This window comes from Lithobates pipiens, unplaced genomic scaffold, assembly GCF_037356315.1.
Source record: "Lithobates pipiens isolate NorthernLeopardFrog02 unplaced genomic scaffold, aLitPip1_a1.2 Scaffold_3, whole genome shotgun sequence".
Classification (NCBI taxonomy): Eukaryota; Metazoa; Chordata; class Amphibia; order Anura; family Ranidae; genus Lithobates; species Lithobates pipiens.
Window position 1 is genome coordinate 153957790 of NW_027507790.1, and position 26665 is coordinate 153984454.

A 26665-nucleotide genomic window follows, 5' to 3' on the forward strand; every position below is an offset into this window, starting at 1 on the left:
AAACAAAAAAACTCTCTGGAAATACACACAGAACTGAGCATGTGCAGAGTGCCCCTAAGGCTCTGTTCTATCAGGAGATGATTTGGGGACTGTGAAAAAAGGGAAGGATGAGAGAAGACAAGATCAAACAGCCTTTTTACACAATGCAGAGGATTAAAGAGGAAGTAAACCCTGATAAGTTTACTTCCTCTTTCATTCCCTGCAAAGGCAAAGCATAATGGACTACTATGCATCGCATAGTAGCCCATTATGTGTCACTTACCTGACACAGGAGCCAGCGAAGTCGCCGCTGTCCCCTGTAGTCCGCCGCATCCATCTTGTTGGTGGGGTCTCGCAGCTGACTTATATTTTCCTGCATGTTTGGGCACTGCTATAATCCCTAACAAAATCCCTTTTCTTTCACTCTCAATACAAGGGATGAGGTGCCGGATTTCTTAGCCCTTGTACATACGGTCGGAAATTCCGACCAAAAAATCAGTTGGATTTTTTCAGACGGATTTTGTCCGAAACTGGTGTTGCATACACATGGTCGAAAAAAGTTGTCAGAAAATCAGATCGTTCAGAACGTGATCACATTGGTTCGGTGTAACGGGACTACGTTCAGGCTAGTAGCCAATAGCTTTGATCTCGTAATTTGATCTGAGCATGTATGGCACTTTGTCCGATCGGAATTCTCTACAAACGATCGGACAAAGTCCAGCTCTCAAACTTTGTTGTTCGGACATTCCGACGGAAAAAGTCAGATGGAGCCCACACACGGTCGGATTATCCGACAACACGGTCCGATCTGACATTTTCCTGTCGGAATGTCTGACCGTGGGCTAAAGGTCACTCAACTCACACGCCTCCAAAGAATTATATGGAGACTTTTGCCTAAAAAGGGGGTTTGCAAACAAGAAAACACAGAGATTAGATAGCTAAACATAAAACTACATTACAGTACATATTTAAACAGCAAAACTGAAATGACCCTTTAAGCAAAACTAGAGATTTTTTTTTTAACATGCCACAGAACATAAACATTACATAAGCCAGGGACCATCTATATATTTGAGGTGGGCAAGCATTCCATATTGACACAGGGCATCCCATGTGTCTGTCATTTGCAAGACATAGGGCTTCTAACATTTATTTCTCAAATTCAAAAATTATTTGCTATATAAAAGGGAATTTTGGGTACTCAGAATTCCTTCACACCCATCCACAGTTATTCACATATACAAGTCTTTTTCATTATATTGCTGGAGCGAAACCACTCTATTGTTTATGTGCCAACTGTGTTTTTAACAACATAAAACAGACACCAATATACATACAGTAATATAACAAATGACCCTGGTTAGAATTCCAGGAATTACCTGCTATGCTTTGTATTTTCTGTTGTAGTTTCAGAGCTGAAACTTAGGAAAACGCAGCTGGATAAGATCTGCATGGGATCAGTTGTGGAATGAGACCAGTGATTCCTAGAACAGCTCTGGATACAGAATAGGGTTTCTGGGAATGAGCAAAGCTAAGTAAAGGCAATGTTTTGGGCTCTGGGCCCAGTGCAGAAGCTGATAACAGTGCACTGTTAGCATTCGTTTCTTTTTATTTATACAGGGTATACCTTCTTAATTATATGCATTTACACAGCTATCTGTTCATCTAAGCTGAAAGTGTGACAATATTTTATAAGAGTGCTGTTTGCTATGTCTTTGGGCCCAGGCTATGATTCTAGATGCCCCCCTCAAAAAAACAAAAGCAAAAACAAAACTTTAATCATTAAAATTGACCCTATTTAACCAAAGAGTTGTGTTTACTACACAATGAAAATAAATAAGTTCAAGCTCAACTCCAGGAATTAGAAGACCCTTGCAGTGGAGCCTCCTGCACTGCGAGGGGCAAAAACTTGTTATGCTTAAGGGTACAGGAACAAGCATGATTACTTGCTCTATACCCCCCATGGCCGATTCTGGGCATTCTACTCTTCTCCCTGAAGCTTCGGTGTGTGGGCGGTTCTTTGACGTCATCATATACAATGCAGGGCTATTAACCCTGCATTGTACATGATGGTGGTGGGCATGAAACCCTAGCCTGGAGCACATTGGACAGGAGGCTGTGGAGGACCGGCTGCACCCCTAGAGGGACCCTGCTAGAGTGCTGGAAAAGGTAATTATTTACTCTTTGTTCCAGCACAGAGGTAGCCCTGCTGCAAAGGTAGATTGTTTTCTAATTCCTTGGGCTTTATAGGTGTCTACAACCATACTGCCTGAATGTTCTATTGTCAATGACCAGATTTGTGGTGGCCCATAAAGTGCTGATTGTTACATGTAACACTCTCTACTAAGGTAGGATTTTTGTTTTGAAGAGTAGGTCAATTTAGGCAGGCAAGCAGCTTGTTTGTTTTGGTTTGTGTAGGTTGGGAGTGTCTCAGAGTTAGCAGCTTGTGACTCACAGGCAGCATCACTGAGACCTCCCTCTTTCTTCTAGAGGATTCTAGAAGGAGAGGTGGAGCTGCCTGGGGTGTTCTGAGGAGCCCTGACCAATCTCCAACCTGGATTGGCAGGGGAAAGGCCTCCTTAAATACCCAGGGTCAGCCCAGTTGGGGAGAAGTTGTCAGGTGGAAGAACTTGAGATAGAGTATTAGGCTGTCGGGGACTTTGAGGGAGCTCCCCAGTCTGAGGGGGGGGGGGGTGACCTTGGACCTGGGCTCGGGTGCAGGATAGAGCCTTTCCATAAAATGTGAAAGTTCTGGACAGGAGGCACAGGAGAAGCAAAAAGGTCAACAGGGGCTAGTACTAATGGGCAAGTCTTCAGGAGGAAACCACCAGTTGCAGCCAGGAGGGCTGGTAAGTGACATGCACGGTCAGAAGGACTAGGGAGGCATGCCTGAGAGGACTGCAAGCATGCAGTCTGAGATGGGTGCAGAGTCAGTGGAGAGGACTGTGATGTCATGGGCAGTGGAGTCGGGCAGCTGCAGTCAGGAGGGCTGACAGGACCTGAAGAGGGCTGACTGGGAGCAGTAGGACATCTAGCACTATAGACTTTCTATTTCTTACTACACTGCCTGCAAAGGGCAGTTGCTAAGGCCTGTCTGAGCCAGTGTCAGGTCTAACCTTATATGTGCTAGCTGGTCCTGAGGATTACGAGTTGTGTAGTAGGAAGGAAGAGGAATAGTCTGCAAGCAAGGAAAGTGCTGGAGGAGACTAAAGTAGTAATGTGTACAGGGAGTGTACATAGTTTGTCCCAATTGATTGATCTACAATTCACCAATTGATTGATATACAATTCACCGGGTGTCTCATATTTCCCTTACCCCATCCAAGTTAAATTTCTTCAATAAAACAAAAACAAGCACATGGACTCAGAGGCGTAGCTTGAAGCTTGTGGCCCCCCATGAAAAAGTTGACCCAGCCCCCCCCCCCACTACTTCCAATGTGTGTGCAGATACATCCAAGCCATATACACGCCAAGATACTCAAAGTGGCTTAAGAGTTTTGAGTTCCCAGAGTTCCTCTTTACATCAGAGGACAGGGATTGCCGCTGGAGTATCAGAGGACAGGGATTACCGCTGGAGTATCAGAGGACAGGGATCACTGCTGGAGAATCAGAGGACAGGGATCACCGCTGGAGAATCAGAGGACAGGGACCCCTGGCAGGTCAATTGGCAGAGCTCCTTTCCCATCCCAGCACTGTATGCAGCTCCTCCCCCCCCCCCCCCCCCCCCACTACACAGGGCTGAAATCACATTCCTTTATATACAGTCTGTCAGTATTCACAGGGTGTATCTGGCTTTCATGTTCTCCTTCTGACCTGTGAAATTCTCTGGTCGGAAAGGCAGTGCAGTTGTAATATGCAGATATACCCTGTGTAGATCATGGCTAACTTGCTGTGTTGTAAAAGAATGTGATTTTAGCCCTGCGGAGGAGGAACAGTATAGAGTGCTGTAATGGGAAAGGAGCTCAGCAGCCAGGCATAGCATGCAGGGTGGAGGGGGTGGTCAGGTGGCTTTCGGGGGGGGGGCAACTTAGATGTGGGAGGGCAAAGCCATGTGACACAAAATCTTGAGCCTGAAGTCCTTCAGGGGCCCCCCGAGGAGGTGTTAAGGTATTTGTTTTAGCAATTTATGAAGGTTTCTCTGTCAGTGTTGGCAAGTGTTGGGGGGAGGTCACCTCCCGGAGGTGTGTGTCTTTTCCCAAGTCGTCAGGGAAGTGGGGTAAGTAGACACCCCCGGGTGGGGAGGTACAGAGAATCCCAGCTGGTGACTAGGAGACACTAAGCAGTGTCATACCTCACCAGTGACATCAGTCCGATCGTGGCTACAGGACGGAACTCTCCTCATCTTGCCTCGCTGAGCTTGGTTACCATTTCATGTTGCCAGCACACAGCACAGACACTTCCCCATCCTGGGCTGTTCTCACCTCAAGCTCCTCTTGATTCAGGAAATGGCTCTCAGCTTCTCCCCAGCCAATAGGAACAGAGGGGTGTGGACTGTGGAAGGTAAAGTAGAAGCCCAGTACTGGAGCATGGCTGTGGGGCCCTAGGGCAGATCGGAGCTGGATTTTGTGGAGGATACGATAATATGACAGGGAGGCTGCAGAGGCTCCCTGGAGCTAGGGTGGGGTTGTGATTGTGCCCCTGCAACCCCTTATGCTACGCTCATGCATGGATTGTTCATTGTCTTAGAGTGACTGAGAATTGAATGCCCAGCTGGGCAGGGTGACAGGTGGACCACAACACTCAGCGGCTCCTACGGGGGCACCGCTACATACAAGTTAATATACGGAAAGGAAAATCAAGAGTGGGAAAATCCTACAATCTTAAAATTAAAACAGGGATATATACATAACCTTTTAAAATACAATTGGCCATGCCTTAGCAAAGTAACTCCCTAGCATTGCAATCTGCTTGCTTCATCATGTCAAGCACATCGTCATTTCTCACGCACTGAAGATGTTTACTAAAGACTTACAATCAGCCCCGGGATCTGGAGTTACTAAACTGCATGACTTCCCAGACAGTAAACAGGAAGTTGCCCATACTGAATGTCACTGAGAGCAGGTCCTGGAGAGACTCGTATTGGCTGCTGCTTATGCTGTTGCTGGGTGAATGTAGATGGAAATGTTAGAGGTGATCTAGGTCTATTCATTCCCAGACTTGTTTACTCCCACTGACATTTAACCGAATGCACAAGTTATTGTGCAATTCCTAGTCTCTGTTTACACACTGGATGATATATTGTGCAAAGTAAATATCACTTTCAGCTGCAGCTATATGTGCCAAAATTTTTTATTTTTTGTTTCTATTTTAATCTTGTTTCGTCTATTCATGAAGGTCTCATTTTTTGAAGCAAGCAAACACCTGATAAAGAAAATGAAAGTTTTGTTTTTTTCACATAAATGAAAGGGTTTCCACTTTTCATCAATAATGTGAAAAAAAACTTGTGCAATTGTTCCCTGTTTTTTTTTTTTTTTTTTTTTTTTTTGTGCTTTTTGCAGATTTGCACTACAGTCCATTTAACATGGTTTCCTATGAAACACGTTCTGTAGTGCAAATCTGCAAAATCCAAAAAGCACTAAAAATGCATAGGTGTGAATCCAGCCTTAGGAGGTACATGGCTTTGGAACCTATTAGTGCAATTTGTTTTTATATCTGAAGCTGCACTGCGCCAAAAATGGCCAATCGCATGTGGGCATTACAGCTTTCTAAGAACTGCTGATTGGCTCCGGCTCTGAGAATGGACACACCTTAAAAAACAGTGCAGTGCTACCTCTCACGTGTAAATAAGAAAAATATATATAAGGAAACATATGTATAAATATACACGGAGCAATATTATAAACACAACACTTTTTGTGTTTTCCTCTATTTATCATGAGCAGAACTCAAAGATCTATGACTTTTTCTATGTACACAAAAGGCCTATTTCTCTCAAATATTGTTCATAAATCTGTCTAAATCTGTGTAAGTGAGCTCTTCTCCTTTGCCAAGATAATCCATCCACCTCACAGGTGTTGCATAACAAGATTCTGATTAGACAGCATGATTATTGCACAGGTGTGCCTCAGGCTGGCCACAATAAAAGGCCACTCTACAATGTGCAGTTTTATCACACAGCACAATGCCACAGATTTGAAGGAGCGTGCAATTGGCATGCTGACTGCAGGAATGTCCACCAGAGCTGTTGCCCTTGAATTCATTGTTAATTTCTCTACCATAAGCCGCCTCCAAAGGCGTTTCAGAGAATTTGTAAGTACTTTCAAATGGCCTCCCAACTGCAGACCACGTGTAACCACACCAGCCCAGGACCACCACATCCAGCATCTTCACCTCCAAGGTCGTCTGAGACCAGCCACCCGGACAGCTGCTGCAACAATTGGTTTGCATAACCAAAGAATTTCTTCACAAACTTTCTCAAGGAAGCTCATCTACATGCTAGTCATCCTAATCTGGGTCTCGACCTGACTGCAGTTCAACGTCGTAACCGACTTGAGTGGGCAAATGCTCACATTCAATGGCATCTGGCACTTTGGAGAGGTGTTCTCTTCACGGATGAATCCCAGTTTTCGCTGTAAAGGACAGATGGCAGACAGCGTGTATGGCATTGTGTGGGTGAACAGTTTGCTGATGCCAATGTTGTGGATCGGTTGGCCCATGGTGACGGTGGGGTTACAGTATGGGCAAGCATATGTTTTGAACAACGAACACAGGTACATTTTATTGATGGCGTTTTGAATGCACAGAGATAACGTGATGAGATCCTGAGGCCCATTTTTGTGCCATTCATCTACAACCATAACCTCATGTTGCAGCATGATAATCCATGACCCCATGTTGCAAGGATCTGTACACAATTCCTGGAAGCTGAAAACATCCCAGTTCTTGCATGGCCAGCATACTCACCAGACATGTCACCCATTGAGCATGTTTGGGATGCTCTGGATATCCAGCATCTTTGCACAGCCATTGAAGAGGAACAGACCAACATTCCACAAGCCACAATCAACAACCAGATCAACTCTATGCGAAGGAGATGTGCTGCACTGAGTGAGGAAAATGGCGGTCACACCAGATGCCGACTGGTTTTCAGACCCCCCCCCCCCAATACAGTAAGACTGCACATTTTCGAGTGGCCTTTTATTGTGGCCAGCCTAAGGCACACCTTAGCAATAATTATGCTGTCTTATCAGCATCTTGATATGCCACACCTGTGAGGTGGATGGATGATCTCTGCAAAGGAGAAGTGCTCGCTAACACAGATTTAGGCCCGGTTCCCACTTGTGCGATGCCAGACATCGCATGTAATTCGCAGCGCACTGCTGTTCACATTACATACAACGTCTGTGCAGTGCGATATCAGCCATACAGATAGTATGGCTGATATTGCACCGCATTCAGTCCAAACACGCACGAGACCCTTTTATCTGTTCGGACCAGAATTGGATCACATGTGTGTTCACACATATGCGATCTGATTCATGTCTGAACTGTCAGTTTGCAGTGTGATATGCGAGCTGACATGGGGGTGTCGTTAACATATAATGACACTCCCCAGCAGTTCTCATATGGCAGTGTGAACTGCCGTGCGTGTCGGGTGCGATGCGGGAACCCGTAGTGGATTCACAGAGTTCTTGCATCGCACAAGTGTGAACTGGCAGTTAGATTTGTGAACAATATTTGAGAGAAATAGGCCTAGATCTTTAAGTTCAGCTCATGATAAATAGGGGCAAACACAAAAGTGTTGCGTTAATAATTTTGCTCAATGTATACACCATAGTTATTGGCGTATAACACACACAGGCATATAACACGCACATTCATTTTAATTGGGAAGTTTCAGGAAAAAAAATTAAATTTTAAATAAAGAACTTTGAAGCAAAATAAGGGTCAGCAACCATCTGCAGCCTCATCATTACCATCAATGCAGCCTGATCAATGCCCATCTGCAGCCTCACAAGTGCCATCAATGCAGCCTCATAAGTCCACATCAATGCAGCCTCGCAAGTGCCATCAATGCAGCAGCCTCACCATTGCCATCAATGCAGCAGCCTGACCATTGCCATCAATACAGCAGCTTCATCGTTGCCATCAATGCAGCAGCCTCACCATTACCTTCAATGCAGCAGCCTCACCATTGCCATCAGTGCAGCTTGATCGATGCCCAACTGCAGCCTAGCGGGGACGGGGGGGCGTTATGAGCGGCGACAGATTACAGTGAGAATCACCTATGATAGACAGAACAGTGGTCCAATGGTGGCCCAGGAGACGGGCCTTCCTGTTACAGAGGCCGCCAAGTAAACAGGAGATTCTCACTGTATGTAATCTGACGGAGATCGTCCTGCCCCCCTCGCTGTCCCCTCCGAGGCAGATAAAATTGAAGCTTTCACACTGGGGCGGTGTGCTTGCAAGACAGGAAAAAAAGTCCTGCAAGCAGCATCTTTGGGGCGATGTGGCAGTGGTGTACACAGCGCTCCCAAACCACCCCTGCCCATTGAAATGAGTGGGCAGTGCTGCTGAAGTGCCTGCAAAGCGGTTTGGCAGTGCCGCAACACGAGCGCTATTAACCATTTCATCGGGCACTAGCTGGGGTTAAAAGCACCCTGTTATCGACAGAAAAGCACCACTATAACAGCGGTAAAGCACCCCTGACGCCACACTGCCCCAGTAGGAAAGGGGTCTTAGGGACAAACGAAAGGCTATTTACTTTCATTGTAAACATCAAGTTCCCTATTACCACTTTTGCTGCCAATTTTATTTATTTTTTTCTTTCCACACATTGTTTCCATACACACGTTAGGCTTAAAATAACTAAAACACCCAAAACATATTGGGGGAATTTATAAAGAGTTTTGCAGGCATGCTTTTGAATTCTGTTGAGCCTCTGTGGTGAAATTGTTGATATTTGCACCAGATTCATGTACCTGTCAGAAAGCAGTACATGAATCTGTTTGAGCTGGGCACCAGGTTCTTCTTCCTGGGGGTTATCAGAGACAATGGCTGGCAGCACTGACATACAGTGATATATAGAAAAAAATATAAAGTGTGTGGGGGCGGGATGTTTGAAATAATCTTAACCTTTTGGAGGTATCATCCCTGGTATGATATATATACAGATGCTATTACGGAAATGGAACTTTATATATACCTCCTTAGGTAAAGTACAGACGGAGAATATGATCATATATAAAATGTTTGTATTTTTATTAAACATATCACAAGTATTAAAGCCTCATTTTCTCTGACAGCACAGGGATTTGTGTGTTGTGTGCATGGCCGGTGGTGATCGCAACCACCGGCCAAGCGCAACGGTTTCCTCACCGTGCAGCTGATGTGCGACCGACCTCTGGCGGCTCTTAAAGGAACCCCTTATATATACGGGATTTCATGCAGCGGTGGCATTGTGCTGCAGTATATGTACAAGAGTCGATCAGGAACCAGATAATCAGTCTAAGCATTGAAAAAGTCTCTCACATTAGGTATCACTATACTCTTTAGGAGTAGCAGAATGTGTTTTGGGATGTAATTCCAAGTATGCCCATGCTTTGTGAAAAAAATATCTTTTTATATCAATAACTTTGTATACAAAAAAAAAACATATTTTTTCACATTTCCAAAAAACTTGTGGCAAAAAAGGAGGCCTTCAAAAGATTTATCATGCCTCTTAAAAATAAAAAAGAACCTTGGGATGTTTACTCTACAAAATGTGTTAATTTTGTGGGCACACTCCAGGCCTCCAAAAATGTGAAAGGTAATCAGGAAATCAGATGTGTAATTCCTGCCCCTAGAAAGCGTCTGAAGGTGCTCCTTGGATTTTGGGGCTCTCTATGTAGTTAGGCTGTGAAAAAGTCTCACACATGGGGTATAGCCATACTCAGGAGGAGTAACAGAATGTGTTTTGGAGTTTATTTCTTAGTATGCCAAGGATGTGTGTTAAATATCTCTCATTAATTGACTACTTAAAAAAATAAATTTTCATTTTCATTCTGCACTTTCCAAAAACTTGAGGCAAAAAATCAAGCCTTTTTTAAAACTCACCATGGGGGCGTGGTCTGGTCGCGGTCTGAGATGGCCGCTTAGCTTCAGAGCTCCGACACCTCAAGGTCCTACATTAGCCCAGAAAGAGGTATCATCCTCGGAATGACAGGGAGAGCATACCGCAGCGTCTCTACTACCAGGTCCCGATCACCCAGTGACCAGGGAACCCAACTGAGTGGTAACATTACGGAGCTATTCTCTATTCTGCACCCAACTGCAGAGGAGCACCATGTCGGACACACAGGCCTCCTCAGGGAGGTCCCGCTCTCCCAGCACAAGCCCTACCCAAGCACCAGGCATAAACAATGCCACAGGGAGTAGCAAGAAAATGACTGCACCGAGCCTCACTGACTTGCATGCGATCGCGGCAGAAATAAAAAACACAATCTCAGCAGCTATCTCTGTCCTGAGGGGAAACATCCATGCCATCACTACCAGAGTTTGGGGAGGTCTAGAAAACAACAGCATGCCATGATACCTCACTCTCCTTATTCCAGCAAGTGACTGAATCCCACTCTATTCACCTGCGGCAACTCCATCACCATCTGGAGGACCTGGATAGCCGTGGCAGGCGCCACAATCTGAGGATAAAGGAGTTACCTGAAACTATTGAACCCAGCCAGCTTACCCGTACCAAGTGGCCCTATTTAATGACCTGTTAGAGAGGCCCCCAGACGCTCCAATAAAGATGGAAAGACTGCACAGCCCTAATGCCCCAAGGAAGGGACACAGACCTGCCAGGAGATGTGGTCTGCTGCCTAGTTAGCTTCCCGCAGAAAAAGGAACTCCTTAGAAAGGCACGTAATAGAGGACATCTGCAATCCCGTGGAGTAGAAATCAAAATCTTTCAGGACCTGTGAAATATTTCCCTACAACGCAGAAAAGAGCTGAAACCCTCCTTGACCTCCTGTGCTCGAGATCTATCAGCTATTACTGGAAGTTCCCCTTCTGCCTATCTGCCACGAACCAGCAAACCCCAGATTACTAGAGAATCTGGATCGCTTCTGCAGCACCCTGGACATTTCTAGCCCCGCACTACCCATCACCAGGTGCCCATGGCACTCTAAAGAACAACGCCCAACAGCCTCACCAGCTCATAGAAGGGCTCTCCTATCGGCCTAGAACTGAAGCCACGTACTTATGGGTATACCCTATGATCTAAGGTCAGTAAACCAATCCTGCAGGTAGTCCTAGAAACTATCGCAAACAAAACCCCTTCCCTTTTGTTTTTCTTATTCTTCCCCCACCACCACTTCACCATATCCATTCTCATCAACATGCAATCCCAGCTTCCTCCCAACTCAACAGACATGCCCCTTTCTCTGGCACGTTCATGAAAACGCCACCCCCTGGATAACCAGATACACCCCACTTGGGATCCCTAACCTTCCCTACACTACAAGATATCAGTTGGCCCCCCAGCAAGCTCATAAATTCCTATGGAACTACCTCCCCTTGCTCACTCTCCGGCATTACAAACACGTCCAATGTAGCTCATCAGAGTCTGTTTCCTTCATAGAACACACGACTACTCCCATTACTACTGGCTCACGGAGGCATTGAATCATGCCTAAAGGACCTTCCCATCTCCCCTTCACAAATCTAGACTACCATCCCTACCTCACCTGTTTCTCCCCCCCCACCTCTCTTCCCTTGTGCCTATGCCATCACCCCCTCCCCCCCACATACACACACCACCACTAACCCTTACCATCCCCCAGAAAACAAGATAATGTATTGTGAATAAGTATATTGCCACCTTAACACCACTTATTCTAGGACTGCCTACTTACATTTACACAAAGATATAAGCTATTGATCAAGGAAGAGGAGAATAGATTGGGCGCCCTTCCTGGATCAATACATCAACTGCCTTGTTTCATTGTGATGCACCTGATACAGCACCAATGGGTGAGGCTCAGGGGGGGAATCCTCATCAGATAGACCGAAGTTCAGGAACAGCATAGTTCCTACCCCGTTGACCAATCCTGCCTTTCCTACCCTCCCTTACTCATAACCGCTAAAACCTTCTAATGCCTATAGTAAGTTTTCTCAGTTAAAGCAAAGTATTTAAACAGTAAAAAAACCTATATTCATCTGGCAGGATGATCCTTTTATCAATGGATTCCTCCCGGGGTCATCCACCCCACCCGCCTCTAATCTGTAAGTTAGAATGTTGCAACTGTCGAAGCCATACTGCTTGTCTAGTTGTTGTTATGTTTTTTGATTCCTCTGGCATTGTTCAAACTGATAAAAATTGTTAAACTTGTTTAACCTGTTAAACCTGCTCAACCACGTACATTACTTGTCACGGTCCATTATTTACCTCTCTCTCTTTTACTGTATCTAGTAGTGATACACCTATCTACTCCCAACTCTAGATAGGCACACCAATTTACTGCACAGAATCCACACAGGCCAACCTCACAATACTCAATGTATAATCAACCCTCTATGAGACACCTTCTCCTATCCAACTTATGCATCCTCTCTCAACCCATAGTTCCACTCACTCGACTGCTCCCTACAATCTGCTCTCTACATACCTCTAATTAAACACCTTTGACCCCATCTGTCTCACAACCGTAACCTACCAAACCTCCACCCAGCGAACTCTGGAAGTTCTCGCTGACTCATCATGACCCCCCTACACCAAAGCGTGATCTAGCTGGTCTACTTCCACCTTCACCCTTTATCCCCCTATCCAACTCATCACTTGATACTGCCCCTCTCTTAGTGCTCCCATATCCGTCTGATCCTTACTGCACCTAGTGCCTCCCTTCACCACTGTTATCCATCTCTCACCCCCTCTACACTCCCCTCATCCCCATCCACTCTTATTAATCCGTTCCCTCCAAGTACTCTTATTCCTTCCACCTTACGCATCATCGGATATGGCCCAACCCGGGAACTCACCTTCACTGCTATCACTTAAGATAGTATCCCTGAACGCAAACGGCCTAAATATACCAGAGAAGAGGTCACACGTTTTAGCTAACATGTACTCCACGAAGGGTAATGTTATATTCCTTCAAGAGACCCACTTAAAATCCAAAGCCATACACAATTTAGAAAATCCTCACTTCCCCCATGTTTATCATTCAACCTCCCCCACATCCAAAACCAATGGAACATCCATTTTAGTGTCAAGAAATCTCCCCCTCCAAATCTCAGACACTCTAGCTGACGAACAAGTTTGCTACATCTTTATTAACCACTTGGGTACCGCGCTATTGCAAAATGACGGCAATAGCGCGGACCCACATTTCCGGGACTACGTCTATTGACGTAGTCCTGGTTACGAGCGGCCTGCGCGCCCCCTGAGGGGCGCGCGCGGCGCGCTCTGTGATCGGCGAGTCCGTGAGACTCGCCTGATCACCGATCCGTGTAAGGGGTCGATCCCGACCCCTTATCACGTGATCAGCTGTCAGCCAATGACAGCTGATCATGTGATAAAACGGAGCCGGTAATCGGCTAGTATTCCTCCTCGCGCTGACAGCGCGAGGAGAAAAAAAAAAGCCGATCGCCGGCGGCCGTGTTCGGGACATCAGTCCCGATCACGGCCAGCATATCCAGCGGACACCTGCCCCCTGCCAGTGCCCACCTGCCACCCGCAGTGCCATCCTGAACTAAAGTAAGTGCCCCCCTGTCAGTGCCACCCAGCAGTGCCCATAGTGCCCACAGTGCCACCCAGCAGTGCCCACAGTGCCACCCAGCAGTGCCCACAGTGCCACCCGCAGTGCCACCCACAGTGCCACCCAAAATCTGCCTCAAAGGTGCTGCACCCCAGTGCCGCCCATCAGTGCCCAGCAGTGCCGCCCAGCAGTGCCCAGCAGTGCCGCCCATCAGTGCCCAGCAGTGCCACCTATCAGAGCCACCTATCAGTGCCACCTATCAGTGCCCATCAGTCCCATCTATCTGTGGTACCTATCAGTGCCCATCCGTGCCACCCATCCGTGCCACTTATCCGTGCCACCCATCCGTGCCATCTTATCTGTGCCCATCTTTGCCCATCAGTGCCGCCTTATCTGTGCCCATCGGTGCCGCCTTATCTGTGCCTATTAGTGCCGCCTTAACTATGCCTATCAGTGCCCACCAGTGCAGCCTATCAGTGCCCACCAATGCAGCCCATCAGTGCCCACCAATGCAGCCCATCAGTGCCCACCAATGCAGCCTATCAGTGCCGCCTAATCAGCGCACTTCAATGAAGGAGAAAAATGACCCGTTTGCAAAATTTTATAACAAACTATTAAAACATGATTTTTTTTTTTTTTTTTTTGCATCTTTTTTTGTTTGTTTAGCAAAAAATAAAACTCCGAGCTGTAACTAAATACCACCAAAAGAAAGCTCTATTTGTGGGAAAAAAATGATAAAAATTTCATTTGGGTACAGTGTTGTATGCCCGCGCAATTGTCATTCAAAGTGCATCAGCGCTGAAAGCTGAAAATTGGTCTGGGACTGAGGGGGGTTTAAGTGCCCAGTAAGCAAGTGGTTAAAGGCAAACTATAGGATAAACCTATCACCCTAGCTAACGTATACAGCCCTAACACCGCCCAAGTCCAATTCTTTTGATCTATCAACCACCTACTATCATGTGACATTATGATTTTGGGAGGGGACTTCAACATCCCATTGGACCCTCTCATAGACACCTTCACAGGCACATCCCATCTCCCATATAGCGACCTATGACAAATCAAACTGGCACTCCAAGAACTTTCCCTACATGATACATGGAGAACCTTACACCCCCATCATAAGGATTACACATTCTTTTCAGCTCCCCACAACAAATACTCATGCCTTGACTATCTCTTCCTTAGTCAACCTGACTTGCCCTACCTATCCAAAACAACAATAGAACCAATGTTCAGTTCGGACCATTATTCTATCACTCTTCCCTTGACTTTCCCAGAACATTTTCACACATCCAAAATCTGGAGACCTAACTCAAACCTCCTGACTGACAAAGAAGGGGGCGCCAAACTCCAAACCACTATTTCCAATTATTTTCAAGACAACGGTACCCCTGATTCATAATTTCTCACACAATGGGAAGCACACAAGTGCTTGATATGGGGAAGACTGGTCTCCCTCGCCTCCACACTAAAACAGGAAAAACAGAAATGAGTTAGCAACCTCCTTGCTAAAATACAAACACTAGAAAAAACACACAAGCGGAACCTAGACCAACACACTCACCAAGAACTGACAGAAACCCGCAAACTCCTACTAGAAGAACTGGGTCAAAAGTTGAGGAAAAAATACACTCTCAGAAACTCTTCTATGAACACAGCAACAAAAGTGGTCATCTGTTGGCATAAGCTTTACGCTCGAAAAAAGCTAAGCCGGCAGTACACCAGCTACAGACCCCATCAGGAAACACACTTAACACTCTCTGACCCACACTTATACAGAACTTCCTGGAAAAACACTGCCCCAAGCTAATCGACAACTCCACAGAATTAGATCACCCAATCATCACACAAGAATGGGGCAAGGCTCTCAAAAACCTGAAACTAGGCAAGAGCCCTGGACCACACGGACTAAACGGCAGTTTACTACAGAACCTTCTCGGAAGTCATATTGGCCCATTTTCTTAAAGCATTCAACTCCCTATCAGCCTCCACCCCACTCTCCCCAGGCATAGTGGAAGCACACATTTCAGTTATTCCAAAAGATGGAAATAACCAAAACAGCAAATTACAGACCAATCTCCCTACTAAATGTAGACATCAAAACATTTGCCAAAACACTAGGCAACCACTTACTTCCCCTACTCCCCCCACTATCTTCCATGACCAAGTTGGCTTTATCCCTGGAGGCCAGGGACAATACGATTAAAGCAATCAACCTACACCATTTTCTAACCTCCTCCAAGCAAGCTGTTTTTTTCTTATCCCTTGATGCTGAGAAGGCATTTGACAGGGTGGCCTGGGACTACATGGAAGCAGCTCTTAGATTCATGGGTTTGGGTAATTGCCTATTAAGCTTCACTCTACATAATGCAAACTGTCCCAATCCACATCCCTGCTACCTTCTTCAGTAAATACAAAAGTCTATGCTCTAAATTCCTCTGGGGAAATAAAAGACCAAGAATTAGCCACCAGCTCCTCTCTCTACCAAAGCAGAAAGGAGGGATTTGACTTCCAGACCTAAAAAATTATTACACTGCTTGTCACCTTTCCAGAGTTGTAGACTGGAACATCCACCATAAATACGAAGACTCGGTTACCCATGAAGCCTCATTCACTTCCTCCCCCTCTTAACCCTGATTTCCACCCCGGAATGCACAACAATTTTATAAATGACATCTGGCCTCACAGAAACGTTCAGATACACCACTTCTTCTCACAAGGCAAGCTTCTGCATCATGAAAAGCTACCATCAAAGGACGATGGCACCTATGTCTCCCTATGGGATCACACGCTACTTTCACACTACTTACTCACACTTGACAGGAAATTCAAGGTCTCCAGACCCCTCTCCCCTTTTGAAACACTATGCACAAAACAATAATGAGAAAAAAAACTTTCCCTAGCCCTGTCACCGGAAGAATGGGAAAGAGTCTACCTGAGAAAAGGTTCCGTTAACGTTTCCACACAGGAAAACGAATAAAAAATCCAAACACGTTGGTACCGAACCCCTTCCCTTATCCACAAATTAAACCCAGACATTTCAGATGTATGCTGGAGATGCAAACGGGATGAAGGAGCACTCCTGCACATTTGGTGGAGCTGTCCCCTCATTCAAGCTTTCTGGGGCGAAGTCCACCAAATTATAAAGAAAGTTAGTACCTACACACTGAACTTCTATCCAGCACAATTTCTTTTACACATTACCACCTTATCGAACAACACTTTAAAAAAATATTGACTTAAAGAGGAAGTAAACCCTGATGGGTATTACTTCCTCTTTGTTTCCCTGCAAAGGTAAAGCATAATGGGCTACTATGCATCACACAGTAGCCCATTATGTGACACTTACCTGCAGGAGAAGCCCGCAATGTCCCCATCTTCCTCGCTAGTAGCGAGTGTCCATTATTCACCCCTCTTCCTTCCAGGGCCGCAAACTTCGGCTCTGTGGCTGGCCAGAGTCGTGTGATGTTGTGTGACGTCACTCCCGCACATGCACGCAGGAGCCACCTTTAACGGCATGACCCGAGCTAGAAGTGGCACATCGTACCCTTTCTAACTCTGGCGCATGCGCAGAAGAAAATGCCATACGGCGATTTGCAAATATCTCCCAGACCATGCAGGTCTGGGAGATATTTCAAGCACCTACAAGTAAGCCTTAATCTAGTCTTACCTGCAGGTTAAAGTGGTTATAAAGGGTTTACAGCCACTTTAACCCCACTAGTCACAACCACTTAATCACCATTCCCCCTACCTTCTCCCACCGGAGGAATGAGAGATGGACAACACCCACCATTCCTGCTGGCCCCCACCCCGCTACATCACCCCTTTTTTCCCCTCCCCCTTACTTCACCTCCCCACCCCCTCAACGGAACGACACCTCTCCTCTCCATATATAGACTTCTTTCCAGACACCAAAAACATCCCCTTAGATGGGATCAGAGTATGAGTTTCTGCCTATCCTAAAATCCTCCATACAACCTGAAACTTTCTTAAGATACCTTGGCTCAACCAAAACACATCCAATATTTCTATAACAGCTATTACATTGACTTGGATTTACAAACCCACATGTCCTATCAGAATCCATGAAACCCAATAGGTTTCAATCCCCATTGATACAAGTTTCACCCCCTTCAGCGTAACAATAGTTGACATCTTGATGTTCAAAGCCTATAAGTCTAGCCATTATTATACCTTGTTAACCGCCTTCTGATATGTATTATGTGTTTTTGTTATACTCTTAATTTGCTTGTTCTCTTTTATTTGTAATAAAACCTTATGGGAAAAAAACCACACCATGCCTCTTAGAAGATACCTTGGGATATTTGCTTTGCAAAATGTAGTTATTTTGTCAGTGTTTCTACTGTCCGGGTACTCCAGGGCCTCCAAAAAATGTCATAGCTAGTCAGGAAATTACATGTGTAATTGTATGCCCCTCGAATGCCTGCAGTGTGAAAGGTAATCAGGAAATTATATGTGTAATTCATGCCCCTAGAAAGTGCCTAGGCTATGAAAAAGTCTTAATGTGATATCACCATACTCAGGAGGAGTAGAATGTGTTTTGGGGTGAAATTCTCAGTATGCCAATGCTGTGTGTTGGAAAAATTTTATTAATTGAGAACTTAATACCATGGGGTGTTTGCTTTTCAAAATATGATCATTTTGTGGGTGTTTTTACTGTCTTGGTACTTCAGGGACTTGAAAGCCCAAAGGTGCTCTCTGGATTTTGGGCCTCTCTGGGCTTCTAGGCTGTGAAAAATTCTAAAACATGTGGTATCCTACTACTCGGGAGGTGTAGCAGAATGTGTTTTGGGGTGTAATTGTAAATATGCCTATGCTATGTGTGAGAAATAACTTGTTAAAATGACAAAAAAAATATTTAATTTGGTTTTTTTTTCCATTAAAAAAAAAGTTGTTAAAAAAATACAACTAAGTACCCTTAACTGTCTACATTCAAAAAGGGGGTAATTTTGGGGGTATTTGTGCTGTCCTGGCATTTTAGAACCTTTTTTTGAGTAGTGTGTCTGAACAGATAGCATAACCAGAGATTTTTATGTCCATAATAATACGCACTGTCTTTGTTACAAACATTATGTAACCAATGGTACACTTCTTTTTGGCGTTGAGTTATTTCTTGATAAATACTTCTCTTTATCTTCAAGATATTTGTTTCCTTCCTGCTCACACAAATGACTCAGCTCAGAGTATTCCTATTTTATTTGGACTTGCTTTAATGAATAGCTTAACTGGTCTTCCCAGATTTTCAGATGGACATTCTTAGTCACAAAAGTCTTTGCTTTGGCTGCTGCTATAATTTGTTTTATCCATCTCTGTGCTGTTGCACAAACTAAACCCTCTTTGTCTAATTTGTGCATTAGCAACACATTTTAATGCTCTGCTATTTATGCACAAATTTATCTCATAATTGCTTTTTTGTTTTTTTTACAGTAAGCCGTTAAAGTGTACATCAAATGTTGATTTAAAGCAAACTTGTGTTAATGATAAAAGTAGTTCTAAAGTTTTATAGCAGTCACTCTAATGCCCTGTATGCACGGTTGGACTGATCGCACGGAAAATGTGCGATCAGACTTGTTGTTGTCGGAAATTCATGTGTGGGCTCCATCTGACTTTTTCCGTCTGAATTTCCGACACACAAAGTTTGAGATCTGGATCTAAAATAAACAAAATCTAATCGTTTAAATTCCAATCATGTGTAGACAATTCCGACGCACAAAGTGCCAAGCATGTGCTCAGAATAATTTAGAGATGAGAGCTATTGGCTACTGGCCTCTTTATAGTCCCGTCGTACGTGTTGTACGCCACCTCATTCTGAACAATCGGATTTTCCAACAACTTTGTGCGACCGTGTGTATGCAAGACAAGTTTGGGCCAAAATCCATCGGAAAAAATCAGACTGATTTTGTCGTCGGAATGTCCAACCATGTGTACAGGGCATTAGGTGTCTGCACCTACTGTAACTACTCTCCCTTAACAAAGCTTTAAAGTGGATTTAAACCCCAACCTGTAACACATGTATTTTGCTAAAGCATTGTGTATCATAAACATATGCCATTTTTAAAAATAAAATAATTGCTTTAACTTTTTTCCATCCCTTGCCGCATCTCAGTGCTGCTGATCTCCTACAGCCTCTTTGCAGCCACATCCTGTCTACATGCATTCACAACCATGGTTTCATGACTTTTTGTCACTCTATAACAGAAATTTTCTGAAAATAATACCTTCATGGCAGAATCACCAGGTATTATTTCAATAAAAGCTTTAAATTATTTACTGTAAATTACCTAATGGCATTACCATGGTAAACTTGATATATTTAAGTAATTGGGTTTATGGATAATATAAGTCATTATTTAAAAACAGATCCTCTTTAGTAACGGTATTTGAACAATTCAAGCTTTAATTGTAAGGATATTAGCAAAATAAAATCTGTTTCTAACTTTACATTAAAGTTTTGTTTGCATAATATAAGCTAACTTGTATTTTCAGTCTACGGGAAGCATACAGTATATACTGCCCACTTTTTACTCATGTACAGTACTATGCAAAAGTTTCAAGCAATTGTGGATAAATGCTGTAAATTAAGAATGCTTTCAGAAACAGAAGTGTTACTAGTTTATTTTTATCAGTTAACAAAATGGAAAATAAAGGAACAAAGGAGAAATCCAAATCAGATCAATATTTGGTATGACCACCCTTTGTCTTCAAAACAGAATCAATTATTCTAGGTACACTTGCACACAGTTTTTGAAGAAACTTGGCAGGTAGGTACTTCCAAACATCTTAAACAACTAACCACAGATCTTCTGTGGATGTAGGCTGCCTCAAATCCTTCTGTCTCTTCATGTAATCCCAGTCCAGACAGAATCGGTGAGGACACCATTGATCCTGACCAAAATCCTAAGTATCTGAAGGCAGCAGTGAAGCATGGTAGAGGTTCCTTGCAAGTTTGGGGCTGCAAACGGAGGTGAATATTTGATCAGGATTAATGGTGTCCTCATCAAGTCTGTCTGGGATTACCAGAGACAGAAGGATTTGAGGCAACCTACATTCACAGAAGATCTGTGGTTAGTTTTCCAAGATATTTGGAACAACCTACCTGCCGAGTTCCTTAAAAAAACTGAGTGCATGTACCTAGAAGAATTGATGATGGTTTGAAGCCAATGGGTAGTCGCATCAAATATTGATTTGATTTAGCGTTTTCTTCTGTAAGTTCACTTTGCATTTTGTAAATTGATAAAAAACAAACAATTAGAATATATATATTTTTTAAAGAATTCTTACTCTATAGCATTTCCTCCTGCCTAAAACTAAATTAAACAATAAATGACACAGGTTGATAGATCAGTGGATTTTGGTGCATCATTTTGAGAAAAATATGTTAAATTCACTCAGATTTTAGCCTTTGCTACAAATACCCCCAATATTATTATGCACGTTTATAATAAGCATTTTAATTGCTTTGTTTTATTTTCACTGAAAAAGCTGAGTTTCTCTAAATTTGTTACTGATATAACTTCCAGTCTGTTATCAACCTACAGTGCCTTGCGAAAGTATTCGGCCCCCTTGAACTTTTCAACCTTTTGCCACATTTCAGGCTTCAAACATAAAGATATAAAATTTTTATTTTTTGTGAAGAATCACCAAGTGGGACACAATTGTGAAGTGGAATGAAATCTATTGGATTTTTGAAACTTTTTTAACTAATAAAAAAATGAAAAGTGGGGCGTGCAAAATTATTCGGCCCCCTTGCGTTAATACTTTGTGGAGCCACCTTTTGCTGCGATTACAGCTGCAAGTCGCTTGGGGTATGTCTCTATCAGTTTTGCACATCGAGAGACTGAAATTCTTGCCCATTCTTCCTTGCAAAACAGCTTGAGCTCAGTGAGGTTGGATGGAGAGCGTTTGTGAACAGCAGTTTTCAGCTCTTTCCACAGATTCTCGATTGGATTCAGGTCTGGACTTTGACTTGGCCATTCTAACACCTGGATACGTTTATTTGTAAACCATTCCTTTGTAGATTTTGCTGTATGTTTGGGATCATTGTCTTGTTGGAAGATAAATCTCCGTCCCAGTTTCAGGTCTTTTGCAGACTCCAACAGGTTTTCATCCAGAATGGTCCTGTATTTGGCTGCATCCATCTTCCCCTCAATTTTAACCATCTTCCCTGTCCCTGCTGAAGAAAAGCAGGCCCAAACCATGATGCTGCCACCACCATGTTTGACAGTGGGGATGGTATGTTGAGGGTGATGAGCTGTGTTGCTTTTACGCCAAACATATCATTTTGAATTGTGTGCAAAAAGTTCGATTTTGATTTCATCTGACCAGAGCACCTTCTTCCACATGTTTGGTGTGTCTCCCAGGTGGCTTGTTGCAAACTTTAGACGAGACTTTTTATGGATATCTTTGAGAAAGGGCTTTCTTCTTGCCACTCTTCCATAAAGGCCAGATTTGTGCAGTGTACGACTGATTGTTGTCCTATGGACAGACTCTCCCACCTCAGCTGTAGTTCTCTGCAGTTCATCCAGAGTGATCATGGGCCTCTTGGCTGCATCTCTGATCAGTCTTCTCCTTGTCTGAGCTGAAAGTTTAGAGGGACGGCCAGGTCTTGGTAGATTTGCAGTGGTCTGATACTCCTTCCATTTCAAAATGATCGCTTGCACAGTGCTCCTTGGGATGTTTAAAGCTTGGGAAATCTTTTTGTATCCAAATTTGGCTTTAAACTTCTCCACAACAGTATTACGGACCTGCCTGGTGTGTTCCTTGGTCTTCATGATGCTCTCTGCGCATTCAACAGAACCCTGAGACTATCACAGAGCAGGTGCATTTATACAGAGACTTGATTGCACACAGGTGGATTCTATTTATCACCATCAGTCATTTAGGACAACATTGGATCATTCAGAGATCCTCGCTGAACTTCTGGAGTGAGTTTGCTGCACTGAAAGTAAAGGGGCCGAATAATTTTGCACGCACCACATTTCAGTTTTTTATTTGCTAAAAAAGTTTAAATTATCCAATAGATTTCGTTCAACTTCACAATTGTGTCCCACTTGTTGGTGATTCTTCACAAAAAATTTAAATTTTATATCTATGTTTGAAGCCTGAAATGTGGCAAAAGGTTGAAAAGTTCAAGGGGGCCGAATACTTTCTCAAGGCACTGTATATTGAAACTACGTTGCTTAGTCAGCCTACTATTAATACTAAGCAGCAGTTACAAATAGCAGCACTATTCTGTGCCCTGCTCCAGGCAGACTATTTCATTGTCTCACATGTGCATACTCTTGTACCAGGGCTTTCCCTAGTCCGTGACCTGACATAACCCTATCATATTAAACAGAGATCTTCAGCTCTGTCTACATTATTACACAGGTAATCTCTGGGATCCTTCTAATCTTCTATGGTTTGGAGATAAACCTTTTGATCAATATACATTTAAATGCTTACTAAAGAAAGGAAACAGGATTCGCAGAAACTCCTTAAAATCCAGAACAAAAAGAATACTCTGCCAGCCCAGCACGTTAGGTGATATTTTTCCACTAAGCTGGCGTGGTCTAGTTTCTGCAACTCATACTGTGCTATTTATGTTGCTTTTCAAAATGAAGGCAAACAAAACTTTTCTTATGTCAGCCAGACTTCACAGCAACCGTGACAGTTTGTGGTTAGAACGATACCTGCCATTGCTTTCAGCAGTGTTGACAGATTGCAATGATGTCATTCCCTTAAAATAGCTGTGGTTAGTAGGAGCTTCTGCTAATGAAAAATCCAGACTATTTTTAGACCACTATATAACTATGATATTTATGAAATGAGAGCGTTGGACAGAAATGATTTACACACTCCTAGATAAAGTAAGCCCTTTGTGGAATTTTATTTAGGAACTGGTTATTAAAAAAAGGCCAATTTGATACATAGCAGTGCACTAACTGTTCACAATTTCTGCCAAGTCTGGTAATGTCTGGATTAAATGGTCAGTCCACTTTAAAAATTATATTTTACTTTTAGGTGAAGGCACAATTTTTAGCCCTTAATACCATAGGAAAGTCACATACCACATTATGTGCTATTTTAATTAAAATGCACCTTACTGAAACCAGAGACAGGCATGCAGGCATGAGCAGTTTGCCTTTCCCTCTGTAGGTGGTGCTGTGTATCTGGCCACTGTACAGAGGTACCACCAGGAGAGCAGTGGTCCGACTGAACACTACAATACTGGATGGCCTCAACAGCCATCTTTAGTGAGGGAAATGGTAATAAATAGCGTTTCTGTCCACTAGACGTCTATGTTGATTATATCTGTGTTGTTATAATTACATGTAAAGGGTGTAATTTACATAAGACAATTATAAGTGTTGTGCAGGCTCCATCTAGCATTCCTGTTTGGTATTGCTGCAGTTGTTCTGTTTTATTTGATTTCCTGTATGTGTAGTTAAGGAAGCTGTTAATAAGCAGGGACTTCTGGGTAGAATTTTCACAGGAAGTGAACCAGTCACCAGTTTTACAAGGCATTGCAGGAAGCAAGACATGTCTTTCTCAATCCATCGCCTTCACCCCTTAGAGAACTTAAAAAGTACGTTTTTACTATCTGATCTTATATTATATATCATTGTTTCTGCAATGTATGCTGTATTGTATGCAATATTGTGGTCTATTTCTGTTATTTTGTAGTTTCATCTGGCATGTTCTAATAAAACTGAGATCAAAGAAACATGGTATATGAAGTTATTGGGACAAACAGGTTTAACTATATGTCCTTGAGACAGAACAGATAGTGTAGGGACAGGATCAACACTGGATAGGGACAGTGTAGGTAGCCTTAGGGAAAGGTTCCTGATGAGGAATGGCAGAGTAAGGATATTGCTTATGGCTGCACTACCTCCTGCTGGGATTCTAGAGTTGACACATATGTCCGTTCATTGGTCTTCTAAGTGCTGCATAAACTGCTGCCCTGACTAACAGCTACCTTGCTACTCAGATGCTGCTTCACTAAGTAAGCCATTTTTTGGCCCCACAGACTTTAAAAAATGTGTATGAACATGCATTTTTCAATCATTTTTCTGGTGCTTCTTAAAAGACTATGAGGCTAAAAATGCAACATTTTTCCACAAAGTAGCGCATGCACTTTTTTGGCAACACAATGCTCAGGTATAAACAAGGTAATTGAAAATAATGTTTTTTTTCTTCTTGAGTATTGTCACGCTTGGTGAATCGTGTGACAAAATGCTCAGATATAAATGGGTGTTAAAGTAATAATCAACTAATAAGTAGGGATGAGATTTGGGTTTGGGTCAAATGTGAGTTTAAACCGAACCCAGGCTGTTTGTGGTTGGCTGAACAGTTTGGCCTTAATTGGCCAGTCTGCTTGTCCAAATGTTCAGCAACCAACATATACAACAAGAATATACAAGAACTGTTTGGTCAATGAGATCACCCAGGATACCCAGCTGTTTGTTTACTTTCTAAAATCCAGGGATCTGTCATTTAGCAATGGGGGTGCGATGGAAAAACATTGTCGGTGGGTTAGAGTGGCTGTGGGGAAGCATTATTAGACGGTGGGCTGTTGTGATTGACAAGGAATTACAATGGGGACATTATACTTTTTTTTGTATTTATTATTAAGGAACTTGTGGTTGGAGTGTTTATTTACATTTCATATTTTTGGGGCAAAGAGTAATAATGGGTACTTATGTATTCCTGTAGTTATTTCCCTAGGAGGGGTGGATATCTAGGAACTTTCTTCTTATAAAGGCAGCTTCCAGATTCCTATAAGCCAGGCATGTCCAAAGTCCGGTCCGCGGGCCAATTGCGGCCCGCGGTCCGGTTTTGAACGGCCCGCCTGGTTGTTTAAACATATATATCTTTTGTGGCCCCCGGCGATCTCCCAGCGCCGGGGCCACAAAAGATGTATAGTCCAGCTGCCTCGGAGGGAGGAGGCGGGACGAGTGCCGTGCACACAGGAGGAGAACTTCCTGTTTACACGGCAGCTGTAATAGGAAGTCCCGTCTCTGCCATTGGACAACTGTGCTGTCCATCAAAGGAGGCGGGACTTTCTCTTAAAGAGGCCGTTGTGTAAACAGGAGATTCTCCTGTAAGATGTCTTTGGCGCTCGTCCTGCCCTCCATGGCTGCACTGATGGTAATGGTGGCTGCATTCCTGGCAATTGCAATTGTGGAGCTGCATTCCTGGCAATGGTGAGTGAATTACTAGCAATGGTGGCTGCATTCCTGGCAATGGTGGGTGAAATTCCTGGCAATGGTGGGTGAAATTCCTGGCAAAGGTGGCTGCATTCCTGGCAATGGTGGGTGAAATTCCTGGCAATGGTGGGTGAAATTCCTGGCAATGGTGGGTGAAATTCCTGGCAATGGTGGCTGCATTCCTAGCAATGGTGGCTGCATTTCTGGCATTGGTGGATGCATTCCTGGCAATGGTGGCAGCATTCCCGGCAATGGTGGCAGCATTCCCGGCAATGGTGAGTGAATCCCTGGCAATGGCGGGTGAATCCCTGGCAATGGTGGGTGCATTCCTGGCAATGGTGGGTGCATTCCTGGCAATGGTGGCTGCATTCCCGGCAATGGTGGCTGCATTCCCGGCAATGGTGGCTGCATTCCTGGCAATGGTGGCTGCATTCCCGGCAATGGTGAGTGAATCCCTGGCAATGGTGGCTGCATTCCCGGCAATGGTGGCTGCATTCCCGGCAATGGTGAGTGAATTCTCTGGCAATGGTGGCTGCATTCCCGGCAATGGTGGCTGCATTCCCGGCAATGGTGGCTGCATTCCCGGCAATGGTGGCTGCATTCCTGGCAATGGTGGCTGCATTCCCGGCAATGGTGAGTGAATCCCTGGCATTGGCGGGTGAATCCCTGGCAATGGTGGGTGCATTCCTGGCAATGGTGGGTGCATTCCTATCAATGGTGGGTGCATTCCTGGCAATGGTGCCTGCATTCCTGGCAATGGTGGCTGCATTCCCGGCAATGGTGAGTGAATCCCTGGCAATG

General features: G+C 44.1%; 1 protein-coding gene across 2 annotated transcripts in view; it reads right to left on the reverse strand.

Moving 5' to 3' along the window:
- ADGRV1 (adhesion G protein-coupled receptor V1) overlaps positions 1–26665 on the reverse strand; it is a 710193-nt gene that overhangs the window by 70607 nt on the left and 612921 nt on the right. The gene's annotated exons all lie outside the window — the stretch shown is intronic.